Consider the following 15999-nt stretch of genomic DNA (forward strand, 5'->3'; position numbering starts at 1 on the left):
AAATCAGACTATCACATATTCCCATATTTCCTCCCAAGTCTTGGCGAATGTGTAGACATCTTTACACAGTGCATTTGTGTTTTCAGCCTTTTTTCACTTAACATTGTACTTTAAGTTATCCCCTGTTGCAACACGATCTAATTTAGTGTAAAATAGTTATTATTTCAACAAATATGTCATAACCTAATTAACCATTCCTCTGTTTTTAGACATTTTTAATTTTACTTTATTGTTTAAAGTATTACAAATAGTAGTACATATGTCTCTTCCCCCCGCCCCCCCCCCCCCCATTTATTTGTTTCCAATTTGAGGGATATTCTTTCCCTTTGTTCCTGTTTCTGTTGTGGCGATTGGAAATGCACGATTTTACAAATATTTTGGGTTTTTCCTTAGGTGTACGGATATTTTTTAGCTCGAATTTGAGAACATTGTTTAAACTAATGGCTGTTGACTGTGGGGAAAGAAAAGGTAGTTTCGGCCTAAGTTCTTGTGGAAGGCAAATTAAGACGCCTCCAAGAAACCCCATGTCCACTAGTGCAGTTTTGTCCTCATCTCAGCACTTGGCAAACTGGTCTGAGGATGAGGGATAATTGAGGTAGACACTCAAGAAATGGATCTTTAAAGTGGCCTAACCATGTTCACATTCTTAATTTCACTCAATCCCCACGCACAGGCCAGATCCAGGAGACAGATAGATATTCCTATTATTTGAGGCACAGAGAGGGTAAGGAGCATGCCCCAGATCACACAGCGGCTGGGAGAGGACAGAGAACGTTTTTCACAGATTATAAATCCCCAGCTTTCCCACTGAGCTTTGAAAAAAAATGTCCCCAGACAGGACCACCCCCTCGGCTAAGAGTGGGTGGGAACGGAGAGGGGCTCCACTGGGCTGTCCCCTGCCTCGCCAGGAGGCTCACCCCCCACCCCCCCACCCCCCGGCCCCCCCACCCCCCCCACCCCCCGCCCCCCCACCCGGGCGCTCAGGCCCAACTGGGTTCCGAACATGCCCAGTGCGCTCCCCCTCGGTCTCATGGTGCCTGCTGGGCGCCGCAGCTCCAGGTTTTTTGGGCGACCGGAGGTTGGTGCGGGGCGGGGCGCGGGGCGGGGCCTGTTCCTGGGTCTCCCTGGTTCTGTCGTAGTTCCCCGGGGCCACTCTCCAGCGGTGCCCGCAGCTGTGGCGCTGCTCTGGGACTAGGGTCGAAGTGAGGTACCTGGTGCTGCCCTCTGCTACCCTATGGCCCTAGGCCTACCGACCCCCTGGACCTCAGGCTTCGGGTCCGGACAGGATGGATGGTTCCAGCCATCACTACACCCCTTCATTCACATATTTATTCACATAAATAGTTTTTGAGCACCTACTGTGTGCCAGGCTCTATTGTAGTGCCTGAGACACAGCAGCCAAGGCAGGCAGCACTGCAGTCCCAGAGCTGAAATTCCCGGAGGTGAATAATACACCATGAGAATAGGCACATTAGAGGAAATCAGTTATTGACCTCATCTCCTGCTACTCTGCGTTCCCTGTCATTGCCCCATCAGCCCTGCGCCTTAGGGTCTTTGCCCTGGCTGTTGCCTCCGCCAGTTTATCTGCACGGCTGAAACGTCACCTGATCTGACGACCTCATTGAAAACTGCACTCCCTCCACCCCCAATTCTCCTTATCCTTTTCCCTTTGTAGAACTTACCACCTTCAAGTAGACCATATGCTTGTATGTTTATTGTCTGTCGCCTCCCCCTCTCTCCTCCTCCCGCCCCCCCCCCCCAAACTCCATCAGAGGACAGGATTTTTGTCTATTTTGGTCACCACGTATGAAGAACCAGAATAGATGACTAATAATTATTTGTCGAATGAATTAATGGATACATTGTGATAAATGTGAAGAAACTAAAGGGAGGACATGGAAAGTAGAACAGGCAGGGAGCTAATTTGGTAAGGTGGTCAGGGAAGGTCTCTCCCAGGAGTTCATCTGCACAATGAAAAGGTGCCGGCCACGTGAAAAGCTGGGCAAAGAGGGAAAGGCCTGTGGAGGCTGGCCAAGTGCTGGGTGTTTGGTAGACAGAAAGGCGCCCATGGGCAGCAGGAAGGCAGGTGTGAGAGGAGGTGGAAGAGATGGGGCAGGGACCCCATAAATCTTGGGAAGGAGGTGTAAGCTGACTAGTGGAAGGGGATGAGCACCGGACAGCAGGACCCTCTGGACAAGACGACTCCTTATTCCACAGGTTTGTTGAGCCGACTGTTTGACATTCCTAGGCATGAAATCACTCAGGGCCGGGCACATAGTAGGTGCCCAATAAATGGTTATGGGACGAATGTCTGCGTGCACGCGCGAGGGGACTCCGGGCCGCCCGGAACCCGGCAGCAGAGCCCGGGTGGCTGGGAGGCGCGTCCAGGCGAGACTGCCCCGGGCGGGGGCGGGGGCGGGGACGCCCCGCAGGGCAGCCCGGTGCCGGGCGCCCGCCCCCCGCCCCGCGCGCGGGCCCGTCGCGGCCAGCAGGACCGGCGGGAGCCGCCCGCGGGCGGCACTGGGCATGCTCAGACGGCGTCCAGGTCGCGCCGCGAGCGAGCGAGCTTCCGCGCCGCCCGCAAGCGCGACCTACCTGGGCGCCTGGCGCCCCCGGATGCTGCAGGTACGGCCCGGCGCGACCCCAGCGGGCCCGGGGCAGGGCGCGGGGCGACGGGGGCCGGGGTAGCGATCGGCGCCGCCCCGCCCCCACCGTTCCCAGGCGCGCGGCGAACGCGCGGGCGGGCGGGCGGACGGGGCAGCTCCGGGGTCCCGGCGCCACGTCGGGGCGGGGAGGGGGCGCCCCCGCCGCGTTCACCTGGCCGGGCTGGGGCGGGAGGGAGCAGGCCGGCCGGGTGGGGCTCGCTCCGGGCGGGCGCCGGGACGCGGCGGCGGCGGCGGCGGGGCGTGGGCGTGGGCGTGCGCTCCGACCCGGACAGGGGCGGACACGACCGGCGGAGCCCGCGCGGCCGGCGGCACCGGAGGGCCCTGCGGCGCCGCGACCCAGGCCCTGGTTGCCTAGGGGGCGCACAGCCCGTGGGGAGCCAGCCAAGCTCGGCGGCCAGACCTTCTGAGCTCCCCGGGCGAATCCGCCTCTCGGCTTTCAAAGATGGCATTTCCTGGGCCTGGCACGAACTCCAGCGCCGATAAACCCTCCCCGTTCCGCGGGCGATACGGAATGGGTTATCAGGTACCTGCGGCGAGACAGCTGCAGAGGGGGAGTGTATGTGAGCGTCCCATGGTCAGCCACCTAAACTTACTGAGAAGTTGCGCTTGCCTTAAAAATTCATGGGAAGTTGAGACAACTTGACACCTGGGTTGTCCGAGGCGGTGCAAGGAGCTTGTGACTTGGAAACTGGAGACCTCCGGTCAAGTTGGTCTCCCCCTTGGCCAGCTGGTGACCTTGAGCGCGTTGTTTAACCTCTCTGATCTCCCATTTCCTCCCCTGCAAACAGCCGGTAATAATTGCCCCCCTCTCTGGGTTGTTGGGTGGATTAAGTGGGATAAATTATGTGGAGGTGTTTGGCACTGTGCCCGGCACAAAGCAAGTGAGCAGTTGGCGTGATGTGAATGTAATTCGTTTAGAGACCCTCGTGGCTCCCATTTCACCAGGAAATTAGAATTAGGGAAGCATCTTCGGGGGGGCCTAGTGGCAGAGTGACAGACCCTGTCTTTGTGCCCTGGAGAACTTCTGCTGAAGTCAAGGGCTTTGGAAAAACAATTTAGCGAATGGTAATCGGAGAGCATCTTCTTTAAAAGCAGTTTTATACATTCAGGAACTCCAGAAGTTGGCAGTTCGGCTGTCCTTACGAAAGAGCTGTTTTGCGAGAGGATCCATCCTGCAAATGTTTTAAGCAGATGATGCTTGAAAGTAAAGCCAGGTTAGGAGGATTACCGTTCTGAAAAGCTTCTAAACTCAACTTCTGTGATTATTTAGATCAGGGTTTCTTAACCTCCTGGCTGGGGTTAGTCAGTTCTTTGTTGTGAGGCCTGTTCTATGCATTGTAGGTGACTGAGCCGCAGCTCTGGTCTCTACTCACTAGATTTCAGTAGTGACCCCTCTCCCTCTGTTGTGCCAACCAGAAATGCCACCAGACATGGCCAGATGTCCCCTGGGGGGGGGGCAAATATCCTGTCTCACTTTTTAGAACCACTCCTGCTTTCTGTCATTAGCCTGTTGAAGTTGTTAGAGAATTTCAGCTTATGTTTTTCCTATAATAACTAATCTTTGTATAGGCGTGTAGAACTGCACAGAGTGTACCCACAATATCAACTCATTTAAAAAAAAATTTTTTTTCTTTATTGATTAAGGTATTACATATGTGTCCTTACAACTCCCCCCTGAGGCTGGTGTTATTCCCATTTTACAGATGAGGAAATTGAGGCTTTGAGCAGCAGATTACACATCATGTGGTGCAGTTGGGATATAACTCAGGTTTCCTGATTCCATAGGCAGGTCTTTTTGTTCTGTATCAAGATGCCCTTTATTGTACTGAGACTTTCAAATAGATAACTTTGCTGGTGATTAAATCAAGATGTGAAGTAGATTGGAAGCTGGAAACCTTTCTGAGATTGACTAGTTGAACATTAACAGTAGGCTATTATCTGACAGAGAGTAGGTCGTTCTAGTTAAATATTCTAGTTTATAGCGAGCTCCCATAAACCCCACGTACAGTTAATGGAATACCAATTTGCAGAGAATTAGAGTAGAATAAAACGTGCCTCATACTCTGTATTGATCCTGAGCTGTCTCTGGTGATTTGCCATCTCCTAAAATGGACTCCTGTATGCAAATTAGACATTAGCTGGGGAATGTAAAAGGTCAAGTTACTGAAGTCATATCTGAGTGGCTGAGGCATTCTGTTCAGCCAGCATTTATTAGGCAGGCTGCTTCTATATGGCAGATGCAGTGCTGGGGGTGGGAGATGCAGGGTTGGCCAGGAGACCCCAGTGAATGAATGCAGGGTGACAAGGTGGGGACTTCCTTTTCAAGGAGAGGCCAGGTCAGATACATATCAGGCCCACAGGAACAGCTTGGGGCAGGAGAAAGAACCGAAGTTAACACAGAGTCAAACGCAGGGCCCCACACTGCTTCACCGCTCCTGTCTCTGAGCCCTCCTTTCTGCATTTTATCACAGAGAGGTGTCCTGGTAGCTTTTAACTTTCTCACTCAAGTGTCAGGACCCTGGTTAGAGACACATCTTATTCCTCAAAGGAGTTGGGGGTTCCAAGCTGGTAATTGGTCTCAGCAGATTGATTGTGGACTGTGAACGGGGAGATTTCACATACATTGTTTAAGGTCACTGTCCTCCCTGCCCCCCTTTTGCAGATAAGGAAACTGTGCTAGCAAAGGCAGTGTGCGTCTAGGAGCAAGAGGGACGAATTTTGACCTTTTGAACCTTGGGTTCAGGCCCATGAAGGATTCCGTTATTCTAAGATGAACAACGCACCAGAGGGGCTCGGCTTTGGGGATTGGAGGGAACAGGAAGACATGGCACCCTACCTCCCCACCAACCCCCAGGGTTTGGGGCAAGTTGGGAGGGGACCAGCAATTTGTGGTCCCTCCCTCTCTGCGTAGGAGAGTGCCTATTGACCGTAATCCCAGTGCTCACCTTCCCTCCACCAGACAGGGGTTCCTGGACAGCAGGGCCAGTCCCTCTTCACATCGTCCCAGGGTCTGTTGCAGGGGCTAGAACGCCCAAGGAACTCCGCGCTTGTCATGGCATTGACAGGCTGGTGGGGGCAGGGCAGCCTGCTGGTGTTCTTCCCAGCTGGTGTTCAGCTCTTCTTACCAACTCTATTAGCGACAGGACAGGACAGGACCTAGTTGGTGTCCACCCTGCTCTGGTTTGGGTCCCGGCATCCGCAGCCTCCATTCTCACAGGTGTCTCCTTTCATCTGCCTGAGGGGGGACTAAAGGGAGTGCTTGGTAGGCGCCTGGCTGAAATCTGATCTGGTGAGGGGTTCCCAACCTGGAGATTTGCAACACACAGCTTCCAGTTGTGCCTCCAGTGAAGACCAGCTGTGAGCACAGATTTAACAGCAAATTTAGACATTTATTGAGTCTACTAGAGGCCCGATGCATGAAATTCGTGTAAGGGGCTCGGTCCCCCACCGCAGCGGCTGCCTCGGCCCTCACAACCCCGGCTTCGTCCAGAAGGTGGTCCGAAAGGACATCCGGAAGGACGTCCAGTTTAATTAGCATATTATACTTTTATTATTATAGATAGTATATGTCAGGCAATAGGGTTGCAGAGATGAAATTTAAACCCCTGTTTTGGAAAGATTCATGGTAGAGTTGGGAAGACTGACCTGTGTGTTATCTGTCTGTCTTTCTGTCTATCTATCTATCTACCAATCTATCTATTTGATAACTGCTTTACAAGAGGGTAAACTCAAATGCAAAGAGACTAGTGGAGGCGGCCACTCCTTCTGATGGGCATCAGGGAACATCATAGGGAGTAGCTGGCATTTGAATTCAGCCTTGAAGGTAGAAAAAGATGGTACTATCTTTTTCTACCTTCAAGGGGGCAGACAGAACAGCAGATGTAAAGACTCAGAGGCATGAAGAGACCTTGTGTGTTTCAGGAGTGGTGACTCTTCCCCTTCTGAGCTGGCTTAATGCAGGACCCACCTCCTGCAGTTGGGGTTCTCTCCCCTCCCTGTACGGGGCCTGGCTTCCCTCCACCCAGGGCTAAGTGCCCATTCCCCTTTTCCTTGGAGAGGGGCGGTGCTTCTGGCTTGACCTTAGGGTATGAGCACCTTCTGCCTGGGAGGCCTCTGGTCTTAGTTATTCAATACTGATGAGCGGTTACTGGCTGCCAGGCACTGCTCCTGAGCGCTTTCCAAATATTAACGCATTCATTTAATCCTCGTAGCAACTCTCCCACCGGGCTGCCTCCATGGGTAGCAGCCGCTTGGTAGGTAGGTCAGGGCAGAGCTCATCCCCCCCCCAGCCTGTGCCCCTCTGTGGGTGCTGCTCCGATTGTGGTCCACCTTCTCCTGGCTCCCTCCATTGTTGTGCCAGAAAACAGCCGAGTCTGAGAGTTGTGAGCGAGTGCTGACGGCCGCAGATTTTTATCGCTGACCCCGTGTCCTTCAGGGGACCTGCAGGGCTCCCTGACTACATTTTCTGAGCTACAGATTGGGAACTGTAGTCTGAAAAAGGATGTTTGTGCTGCTTTTTTTTTTTTTTTTTTTTTTGTGCAAGAGGAGGGAGGCCTGGGAGGTGTTGTTTGGATACTGAGAGAGTGGAATTTTTGAGACATTTTGATGGTTTATGTGGAAAGTTAGGACAGAGGATTTGAAATTGGAATAGCCCTGGAAAATTCAGGTCCTATGATTTACTGTCAGGATACACAAGCTTTTAGTAAATATTTAAGCACTGTGTAGCTTGGAGTGAATTTTCTGTACTGAGCCTATTGGAGCCCCCAAAGGGGGTAAGCAGTACCTTCTAGGCCCAGAATCTTGCAAATTCCCACAAGCCCCATTTTACAGATGGGGTGAGAAAACTGAGGCTCAGAAAGAGGAAGTCACTACCCAAAGGGCACATTGCTCGTAAGTAGGACAGGGAAGATTTGAACCCAAGCCTGTCCCTAGACAAGTCCTTTAACTGTGAAACGAGGATGATAGAACCTCTGTCCTTTAAGTTGACCATTTTAAAGGAGCTAATGACTGAAAACCCACGGAGGCAGAACTTGGCACGGAAAAGGGTCCCCTCCCTTGTGGTCAGGCCCCTGACCCTTCGGACAAGCACTTTGTTTGGTGCTGCAAGTGGCTGTGGGCGAGTCATGGCCCCGCCCAGGGCAGGGCTGCAGGTCCCAGCTCTTAGCGCAGAAGGGATGTTCCAGGGGCAGGATCCAGGGCCAGAAAGGGGCCGTGGCCAGCTGGATGCTGTGTGGATGAAAGGCACTGGTCTGACTTTGAGAGCGGGTGTGAAGACCTGGCCCCCGGCCCCCGCTTCCCTCAGGTGAGTCAGCCTCAGTGTAGTCCTGAGGTTTTTAGCGAGAGAGGCAGGAACCAGCTCTGGCCCTAATCACGGGTGGGCCGGGAGAGGGGAGGATGACAGCCTGGACCCAGGCCTTGCCTGCTGTTTTCCCCCACCCCCTTCCCTCCCCTGACCTGGTTATCAAATTTATACATGGTTGTTGGAGAAAATTAAAAATTAAATGTCAGGGAGCAAAAGGAAAATCGGAGGCTGTGAGAGCCGGGAGCCTTCTCCCCTCCTCAGTTCGCTCATGCTTTGGGGCTTTGCTTCCTGATGGCCTTCCCTCACCTTCCTGAGCTGGGTAAACCTGCCTCTATACACGCGCGTGCCACCATCTGTCTCCTTTTACAGAGCTTTTCACAGTTGCAGTTTTGCAGTTAATTAGTGTAATTATTTGTATTAGTACCTGTCTCCCCAGCTGCACTGTGAACTCTGTGAAGTCTTTTCCTTTCTTAAAAAAAAATCCTGAGACTTACTGTTTAATTTTTATTTTGACCTAATTCAGACACAGAAAAGTTCCAAAAATAGAACAAAGAACTCCCATGTACTCTTCACCCAAATTCCCCGAATGGCACCATTTTATCACATTTATTCTATCTTTCTCTCTACGTAGGTATTTTTCCTGGACCATTTAAGGATTAGTTGTAGACACTTCTGTGTATTTTTCTAAAAATGATGACATTCTCCTATATAACTATAGTACAGTTTTTAGGATTAAGAAATCAATATTGATACAAAACTATTCTCTAACCTATAGACCTTATTCAGGTTTTGCCAGCTGTCTCAATAGTGTCCTTTATCACAAAGAAAAGCCCAGATCATGGGTTGCATATGGTTGTCAGGTCTCTTTATTCTTTAATCTGGACAGTTCCTCAGCCTTTCTTTGTCCTTTATGACCTTGACATTTTTGGAGAGTGCAGGCCAGTGGTTTTGTAGAATGCCCCTCAATTTGAGAGTGTTTAACTCACCAGTGTGTCCCCAGTACCATTGAAACATCAAATGCACTCAGTAAATATTTGTTGCGTGAAGAGACCATAAGGTGGAAGGAAAAAGCAGGTTTTCTAGTTTCCCCCACTCCCAGTCTTTTCCTTACTGAAGGATGTTATTTAGTTGCAATCATAGTATACATAGGTTCAAATCCTGCTGTTTTTTATAACGCAGTTTTTTCCCCAAAAGAAAGAGACTACCTCAGGGAATAGTGAGCCTGCTGTCCGTGCAGGCATGCAAGCAAACTCTGGGTGATGGCTTGGCAGGACTGCTGGGGAGGAGAATGGAACATTTGATGAGGGGTGAGACTCAGCCTGGAGGTCCCTCCCAATGCTAACCTGCCTTCTCTAACTGGGACTTGAACTTTGCTGGCCTGAGGGGCCCAAGAATAGGGTGACTAGAATTCATCATCCGAACCAGAACATTTTGAGAATAAAAGGGGCGGCTATTAATAATTGCATCTAACCAACTAGCCTCAGCTGGGACTCTACCCACATGTGACTTTGAGATTGGAGGTCAGTGTGCAGGCAAATCAGCCTGGAACCCGCCCGCCCCGCCCCCCCCCCCCCCCCCCCCCCCAGCACTAGGAATCCTCTACTTGGATAAAGACAAAGCTTATCTCCTTGACATTGCCGGCCCGGTCCATGTTCGTGGCTCTGGTCCCCTCTGGTTGCACCTCCCTTGGCATGCTTTGCTCCTGCGACACCAGCCATCTTTCAGCCCTCCCTTTACCTGTTCCTTCCTGCCACGTGACTGCCAGAGCCTGCAATGTCTCTTATGTATCCAGGCTGGATGGAGGAGGGAGGGCGTTTGTGACAGATGCACAAGGGGGACAAACAAGCCAGCTGAGCTTCTCACTGACCAAATTCTAATGGAATGTGAGAGCCAGGGTGTGCAGGTGAGGTGGGGCCGAAGACTAGAGTCTCCCTAGACCTTATCTTCTGGTTCCCTGGTGCTCACACCCGCACCCTGTCTTCCTGCACAAACACCCATTTGGGTGGAAGAGGTCAGGACCAAGTTGCTGCTTTCCCTAGAGGCAGGGAAGCAGGTGTCATTGGGGACCCAGGCACAAGAGGACGGTCATCAGATGACCGGTAGGTGCAGACAGGGACTTGGATGCAGAGAAACCAGGAAGGAAACCAGCATCTAGGAATCCCGGCAACAAGGTCAGTAGGGGGCCATTTATCAGGAAGCCTAGAGTTGTAATGCCCAGTGCCCAGACTCTCTGGGCATAGGTGGGGTCTGTGTGGTTTGGTACTTTAACCCATTTTCTTCCTTGCAAAAAAAAAAAAAATACCATCCCTGACTTCCCGGGTTGAAAAATATTACAGGATGAAAATGGGAATGTACATTTTTCTGGGCCATCGCAGTCATGTGGCCGCACAAACACAATCCAGGCAGTACAGTATTTGTATAACTCTGGGCATCGGTGGCTTTAAGGGAAAAGCCAGTTAGTGAAGGACCGTTCTGGCTCTTTGAGTGCAAGGCACTGGCACTGGCTGAACTTGGGAAAGGTTTTCTAGTTAACTGGTTTATTCTGTTTTACCGGTTGAAATGTTCTTTTCCATCCCAAGGCTCAGCTATGTGAAAGCGTTTAGTTTGAGGTCATTTCTTTCAGGACAGAAAGAATCACACAGTGTCAGAACTGGAAAGGGCCTCAGAAGAGCCTTTCCCAGCTTGGTTTTACGTTTGGGGAAACTGAGGCCCTGAAGGGCACCACAGGTAGTCACAGAGCAGGGACGGGTACCCATGTTGTACAGTTTCAAGCCCCCAGATCTCAGGTGTGTTTTCTGGATCTCATCTAAGGAAGTTTATTAGATAGATTGTATTTCTGTAATTTTGTTAATAATGTGCTTTGGCGTTTCTCTTAACTATAGACATAAATTGTGTAGACATTGAAGCAGTTACGTATTTCTTGCTCTCTTATGTAGACGTTGCTAGGCTGATTTTGTTCATATAAAAAAGATAGTGAACGTTCTGTTGGATTTCTGTGTTTTATACTAGTGTTTCTCAAACTTGGCCACATCAGAATCACTTGTGATAACACGGGCTGCTAGGTCCTGCCCCCAGAGTTTCTGATTTCTGTGGGTCTGAATAAAACTCTCAGGTGGGACCTGAAAATTTGCATTGCCAACAAGCTCCGGGGTGTTGCTGCTGGTCCAGAGACCAGGGACCTCTTTGAGGACCTCTGCCCCAGGCTTAGTGACAGTCTCAGACTGTACTCTGTGCTTTGCAGCCGGCTAGGCCCTCCCTGCATTCCACCTCCCTGTTACTCCCACCAGCATCTCACTCTTTCCAGGTCTCCCATCTGCTGTTCTCACCTCTCCAGATAACCCACCGCCTGTGGCCCTGAGGTGCTCAGAGCCTCCTCACCTTACCCCTCCTCCTTCATTTTCTGGCCCCTCTTCTTTCTTCCTTTCCTCCGGTCTGAAAAAATGAGCATCTCTGGCTCAAGCTCACTGTTGAAGACTGTCGTCCCATCACCTTGGGAAAAAACTTTCCCAAGCCTACCCTTCTCTTCCACTGCTGAGGAGTAGTCTGCAGTTGCTGAAAAAGATTTGCTGTCACCTCTCTGGACACAGACATACTGTTCAATTCCAGGTGTCCAGATTGTCTATACCTAGAATGAAAGACATCATTTTTTAAAAAATGTGGTAAAATACATGTAATGTAAAATGTACCATCTTAATTATTGTAAGTGTACCGTTCAGTGGCATTAAGTATAGTCAAATTGTAGTGTTGCCATCACCCTTATGCAGCCACGAACTCTGTTCATCTTGCAAAACTGAAATCCTATGTCTATCACCTCCCCTGACCCTCTGTACATCCCAAACAGAGTTCAGCACCTTCTTCCTTCAAAACACTCTCTCCGAAAGTCTTCGCTGTGAAACCCCAGGGTCACACTTCACTCACCCGACACCTGTCCTGGACAAATCCACCTGGGAAATCCCTCCTCCAGCCCGCCCCTCCTCCCTACCTCCTAACACTGGGAGAGCTCCTAAGCGTCTCCCCTTAGAAAACGTCCCAGGCTGAGCTGTGGTCACAGCCCAGACAAGGCCCCAGCAGCCAGTGGCACACATCTGTCTCCATAGCACTCACCACACTGAAAGGTGATTATTCACGCATCTCTCTGACAAGCCTGTGAGTTCCCCGAGGCCGGGGACCTGAGAGAGCCTTTTCCCTCTGACCCCCAGCCCCTGCCATGGAGCCGGGCTGCAGTTGGTGCTCATTAAATGCCTGGGGAGGCAGAGAGAAGGATAAATACAGACTGTTCATGAAGGAAGAATGTGTAAAGCCCTGTGACTAAAAGACAGCAGTGAGAGCCAAGCACTGAGTTGGGGTGCCTGGGAGGGTGTTGGTGTAGAGGGGAGGAGGGTTTGAGGAGTCAGCAGGGCCTCGAGTGAAAATGCCAAGATGGACTTCAGCTTTGAGGAGCGAGAGTTGGGCTGGCGTTCTCTGAAGGAGTGGAGGGTTCAGCAGGGACAGGGGGATATCGGTCAAGAAACCATGAGGTGGTCTAAGGTCGGAAGGCAAAGCTGCTTTTCTCTGCTGCTTTCAGGAGAGGGCAGGTGCCCAGATTTAGGCAGATGGAGGATAAAGAATTCCAGCTTTATGAGACTTGGTGGAACCAGCAGATTGGGGCCAACCTTCGGAGCGAGGCAGCATCCAGAGCACGCTCACAGCTGTTAGCACGTTAGCACGTTGAACCTCAGCCTTCACGAGGCTTGGTGGAGCCAGCAGATCAGGGCCCTGTGAGGTGGGGACCGTTAGCTCCCTGAATGTCAGTGCCCTGTGAGGTGGGGTGGGCTTCATTGTCCCGAGGAGGAAGTGGAGTCTCAGACAGGTCAGTAACTTGTCCGGGGCCACAGAGCTGGGAAGTGGAGGAGTCAGGCCCGGACTGGGGTCTGTGAGCCAGAGAGTGCCAGGTGGGGCATCCCAGCCTTGGAGCAAGGTTTCTCAGGAGGAGTGGCTGCAGATGTGGTAACCCGGTCAATGCTGTGGCAGGGCTGGGAGGGCTGTTGGCGTCAGGTTCTGTGGGCAAGAGGGAGGGAGAGGAAGCAGGGTCAGGGGACAGAGACACCTGTTACACACCTGGGCACCAGGAAAGCATCAGGTAACAGCATTTTTTAGAAATTCTGTCAATTTGATTTTCTTAACTCATTATTGCTCATAGACAATTTAAGAAATACAGAATGGTGGAAAGGATAGAAAAACTAACAATTATATTTTTACTAGAGGCCCAGTGCATGAAATTCATGCACGGGAGGGGGGGGTCCCCTTAGCCCAGTCTGCACCCTCTCCAATCCGGGACCCCTTGGGGGATGTCCAACTGCCGGATGTCCGACCCCTTGGGGGATGTCCGACTGTCCGGACATCTCTCTCACAATCCTGGACCACTGGCTTCTAATCGTTCACCTGCCTGCCTGCCTGGTCGCCCCTAACTGCCCTCCCCCACCCCCGCCGGCCTGATCATCCCTTGCTGCCTCCGTGTGCAGGCCTGATCACCCCTAACTGCCCCCACTGCTGGCCTGGTCGCCCCACGCAGCCTGCTTGTTCAGTCATTTGGCCATCCCTCAGTAACCCCCCTGCCGGCCTGGTCGCAGGCAGCCATCTTGTGAGGGCATGAGTGTTAATTTGCATATTACATCTTTATTATATAGGATGTTCTTGTGAGTTCCCCTGTACTTATGTTATAGGTATGGGCATACTGTACATACAGTTTTATAACCAGCCTTTTTTATGTGCTTTTCTAATCATTTCCATGTCATTATGAAGTCTTCATGGACACCCTGTGGCTATTTTGTGACTTGCTTACCTGGCCCTCTGAAGGTGGAAATCCTCTTTTTTCTTAGTTGTAGTTTTCAATGTTACACATGTCTCTGGGAGGAAAATCTTTGCCAATAAAAGTGACGGTAGGTTCCTAGGAGTGGAGTTACTGATCAGCTCGCCTCCCGCACAGCCGGAGTGACGCTCTGTTAGCGCGGACAGCCTTCTGAAAGTGCCCGCGAGCCCTGTGCACATTAGCTGCTGGTTCATTCATTTGTGTGTGCAGGTCACAAGCGTTTATGAAGGGCCTGTGGGGAGAAACCCCATTCTCTGTGGCCAGGTCAGCAGAGTGTCTGCTGCCAGCATCTCAGGCTGACAGACGTGTAGCAGTATTGTTGTTAATCCTCACCCGAGGATATTTTTCCATTGAGTTTTATCGTGTGGAAGGGAGGAGGAAACATCAATATGAGAGAGACACATTGATTGATTGCCTCCTGAAAGTGCCTCCACCAGGGCCAGGGATTGAGCCTGCAACTAAGGTACGTACCCTTGACCAGAATCAAACCTGAGACCCTGCAGTCCTCTGGCCGACACTCTATCCACTGAGCCAATCCGGCAAGGGCCCCCATTTTATCCTTTTAATGCATGCATTCCACAGGTGCTTATTGAGCACCTCGTGTTGGCTAGGTTCTGTTCCTGTTGCTAGGGATACAGCTGTTAAATAATAAAAGTCCCTGCCCTCAGGGAATTTCATTCTAGTGAGAGTTAGGGACATGGGGATTGTGAGGAGGAGGAGAAAAAGGAGGAGGAGGAAGAGGAAGGGGAGGAGGGCAGTAAACAAATATGTGATATGTCTGGTGGTGATAGATGCTAAGGAGAAAAGAGAGTAGGGGAGATCAGGAGTGATGGGGAGGCCTTGCTGAAGTAAAACTTGGGCAGACTCATGAAGAAAGTGGGGGAGAGCCAAGTGGAGGATGTCTGAAGGAAAGGTGTCCAGGCAGAGGAACAGGTGTGCACACCTGAGGTGGGAATGAGGAACGGGATGGGGGACAGTGTGGCTGGAGCAGAGAGTGGGTGTGGTGCTACGTGAGGCGAACAGGATACGATCCAGGACCCAGGGGTCATTTTTTTTTGTTAGGAGGTTTTGGAGCCAGAGAGCCACTCCCACCATGTGAAGGAATTCAGACTAGTCGCATACATTTTTGTTGCTTATCTGCAGTGGGTGGTCACTGGGGCCTGTGTTTGGTGGGGAAAGCCCGGGATTTAGGAAGTCAGTGGCTCCATCGGCCCTAGTTAGATCTTGGATCATTTTAGTGTAAGTGATAGCAGTGTGTGAATACAATTGTTGATATATATTTAGTTCTTAATATATATGTTTATCGAATCAGATTTACTATTTTGTTTCAGACTAGAGTCTTTCAGCCAGTTGGTCTTGTAGCTGGGTGGAGGGTGGGGAGTAGAGTTTATCCACTCAGTGGTTTGTCCACCCAACCATCCATTTATCCCAGTTAATTATTGAGTACCTGCTGGGTAGGCACTGGGCTGGCTGCCTACACCATAGTGGTGATTTTGAAAAGACCCAGACCCTGTCTTCATGAAGTTCATGATCTAGTGCCGGGATGCTAGCTAGCTCTGCCAGAGGATCACGGTGGGGAGGGGACCCTGGTCAGAAAAATACAGGGCAGCCCCTACCACACACCATATACACAAATTAACTCAAAATGGATCCATTGCCTAAATATAAGCACTAAAGCCTTAAAACCCTTTTGAAAAAACAACAACACATAGGGGTAAATCTCCATGACCTTGGATTTAGCAATGGATTCTTGGGTATGACAACAAAAGCACAGGCAACGAAAGAAAAATAGAAAAATTGGACTTCATCAAAATTAAGAACTTTTGTGCATTAAAGGACATTATCAAGAAAGTGAAAAGACAATGTACAGAATAGGAGAAAATATTTGCAAATCATATGTCTGATAATGGTTTAACATCCAGAATGTTTAAAGAACTCCTATAACTCAACAACCCAAATTAAGATAACCCAATTAAAAAATGGGCAGAGGACCTAAATAGGTATTTCTTTGAGGATCTGCAAATGGCCCATAAGCACATGAAAAAATGCTCAGCATCACCAGTCACTAGGGAAATGCAAATCAAAACCATAATGACATATCCCTTCACACCTACTAAGATGTCTATCAGGAAAAAGGAAGTAAGTATTGGTGAAGATGTGGAGAAATTTGAACCCTCTTACAT

General features: G+C 50.7%; 1 protein-coding gene across 7 annotated transcripts in view; it reads left to right on the top strand.

Annotated features, from left to right (window-relative positions):
• Window positions 1-2481: 2481 nt before the first annotated feature.
• The window catches only part of PTPN3 (protein tyrosine phosphatase non-receptor type 3), a gene marked incomplete at its 5' end in the record, with an annotated part of 101378 nt that continues 87860 nt past the window's right edge, over window positions 2482-15999 (top strand). For 4 of the 7 annotated variants that reach the window (XM_079790551.1, XM_079790550.1, XM_079790553.1 and 1 more), the window contains one exon: window positions 2493-2625. Of the gene's footprint in view, window positions 2626-2930; window positions 3190-3225; window positions 3458-15999 lie in introns of those variants that run through there. The other 3 variants (XM_079790554.1, XM_079790547.1, XM_079790549.1) reach the window with 3 other exon arrangements.

The sequence above is a fragment of the Cnephaeus nilssonii genome (assembly GCF_951640355.1).
Source record: "Cnephaeus nilssonii genome assembly, chromosome: 14".
Taxonomy (NCBI): Eukaryota; Metazoa; Chordata; class Mammalia; order Chiroptera; family Vespertilionidae; genus Cnephaeus; species Cnephaeus nilssonii.